Source organism: Rattus rattus, chromosome 2 (assembly GCF_011064425.1).
Source record: "Rattus rattus isolate New Zealand chromosome 2, Rrattus_CSIRO_v1, whole genome shotgun sequence".
Classification (NCBI taxonomy): Eukaryota; Metazoa; Chordata; class Mammalia; order Rodentia; family Muridae; genus Rattus; species Rattus rattus.
The window spans coordinates 186258992-186261993 of record NC_046155.1 but is presented as its reverse complement, the minus strand read 5'-3'; positions in this window follow the sequence as shown (position 1 = coordinate 186261993).

Sequence of the window (3002 nt, the reverse complement as noted above, 5' to 3'; positions counted from 1 at the left end):
TTTCTAATGCTCATAACGATACCGCTTTCACAATTCTGTTGAGGGTTAATACTCTTAAAGATAAGTTTGAGAATGTTTGAACTGGGGCACATGCTGATTTTATCATTTATCTGTGGTTTCCAGGATAGTCTCATAAGTGTATCTCTTACACTGATTGGATTTCTCTGTTGATGTTTGCAAGCACGGTTCTTTTTGCTGTTGTGCAAAAAATAAAACTGTTGGCATTTAAATTCAAACATACTTTCTAACGCCCTTGGTCTACCCCTTTCCTATTCAAGAGAATGTCATTTAACATAAAGACTTTAAGGTCCCAGAGAGCTTGTAACCTATCAGCCTTCCCCCAACCTCCCCCCCCCTTTTTTTGCCAAGCTACACAGTTATGGTTGTAAATTTTAACAATTATTGAGTAGCTTTAACTCACCACTAATTTTGCATTTGAGATGTATACACTCTGATATAAATATAACAAATGTGTATTCTTATGTTGAGGTTTTAAGGCACACCTCAAGAGTCCAGAAAAGTACAGTATGAATGTTGAGTGTGAGGATCTCAGGCCACACTGTTTTCATTAAGAAAAACAAACAAACAAACAACCCAATATATATTAGGACAAAGTTAGAAAGCATCTCGTCTGGGGTACAAAACACACTCTGACAACAGACAAATGGCCAAACTGTTGCTTTTCAATTTCAGGGTTGTTGACATGCAGTGATGTGACTGTGAACTTCTCTCAGGAAGAGGGGGAAATGCCTGAACCCCCGCTCATAGGGTTTTGTATTGAGGCTGAATATTGCAGAATTACAGCAGTCTTGTTTCTATGGGTGACAATAGTTTCTTGCAGTCTTCCTTGCTCCTTCTCAGGGTTCTTGGGGAAATTACTCTGCACATATGTTGTCTCGTCCTGTAGGACAGTCAACTAGGGTGCAGAGGGTACCTGGAAGAGAATGGGGGACAAGAGATGTGAAGAAGGATGCCAAGACAAGAGTCTGATCAAGGCAACAATTTTATTTTTTGCCAAGGCTGAATTTATATCATAACATGGGTAACAGAGAGAAGGCGGAAATGTGAAACATTTAGGCAGACCGAGGACACAGATCAGGCAATCGGCTTATGTCAACAGGATGTCAGAAAAGTCACAGGTTTGTCATATCAATTAGTCAGCAGGATGTTGGTTTTTCAGAAAGGTTACAGGTCATCACATTGAGCATCTTGACGTCAGATGTATTTCTCAGCAAGGTCACACTTTATCATATCATTAGTCATCCTGACCACCAGATTTGCATTAGTATTCTGCAGCTGGCTGGGTATTTTCCATGAACCCAGTCATACTTAACTCTAACTATACTATTAACATCAGTAATGGAGGGTTTTAAGGGCATTGCTCCCAATAATATGTGAGCTGTGTGTGAATGAGCCTCATATCTCACAGAAGAAAGTGAGAGCCTCAGAGAAAAAGAAAGTTTTCATGAAATTTCATCTGTTCTTCATGTTTGTACTTTTGGGAAATATAAGGCTTCTTTTATTTTTGTTCAATGATGAAATCAGATAGTAGTGTATAATATCACTCCAGTAACACAGATCCATTTCTTCCTTTGAGTTTTGATCGAGCTATGATTAGAAGTAGGATTCAAGTTATGGGAATATTTTCAGTGTGCTGGTCCTGTATAACATTTGGGAAATCATTTGTAGAACCCTCTATTGCCTTTTTCTGTATTTCTACTGAGCACAGTACTGTGTTAGAAATCCTGGTACTTTTTGAAGAATCTCTTTCTCATATGCAGGGCGTACACTTTACAGCCACACCTGCTCATCGTGGAGCAGGACAAAGTGCCCTGGAAGGAAGAGAGAGAGGCAACAGTAGCAAAGGATCCAGGTATGTTGGAGGGTTGACAACGTTGTGGAAAGGGTTTCAAGTGACAGTGGAAGTGGGACATGAAGTTAGTTTTGCCACATTCTGTTATAGAAATGATTCTAGAGAATTCCACTATGAATAATTTCCTCAGGATTATCCTATTGAAGACTTTAAAAGATTCTCTGTGTAAGAATAAGTAGTAGGAACAATTACAATTTGATTTGATTTTGATTGTGAGTGATGGTATCCCTCTTCCAGTCATATTGCTGATGTGCTCTCATATCAATATTAAATGGTTGTCCTTTTTATAATTTTAATGTAATGCTTCACTAGTATACTTGATGCCTTTGGGTTTTTCCTGCTTCAAATTTTGGGGGCTTATTGCATTTTCTTTGGTTTTAAATTCTTTCAAGTTAATTTCCTCATTCCATAAAATAAAACCTGTGGGAATTTGACAAGTATCGCGTAGTTTCTTGTTGGGAGTTTGCCCTGACCCGCAGGGCAGTCAGGAGAGGTTGGGGACCACCTAGGAAAGAATGGAGGACAAGAGACTCGAAGAAGGATTCCAAGACAAGAGTCTGATCAAGGTGACAAATTTTATTTTTTCCCAAGGCTGAATTTATACCATAGCAGGGGTAACAGAGGGAGAAGGGAGCGGGAAATATTTGCAGAAGCCTAAGAAACTGTAATCTTGTGGTTAGGCAATTGGCTGACGTCAACAGGATGTTGGTTTCTCAGAAAGGTCACAAGTTTCTCATATCACTAGGCAACCTGACTGCCAGATTTGTATCTGCACCTGGCTGGAGATTTTCCATCATCCTGACCTCTTAATGAACCCATTCATACTTAACTCTAACTATAATATTAACATCAATAATGGACGGTTTTAAGGGCAAAGCTCCCACCATCTCCCCCTTCCTTATAATCAAATGAAGGGGTGACCAGTGGCCATGCTGTCTTGGAATGAGCCCCTCGGTAACTGTGTCTGTCTTAGGTTGGAGCGATATTTGTCACATGGCCAAGAGAATCTCATGGCCAGGGTCAGCCATGGGATAAGGCAGCAGCTAATGTCAGCCTTCTGTCTTAGGCCCTCTATTTGTGAGTATATCTCTCTCTTACCCATCATTGACTGTCCAGCTCAGCACGCAGG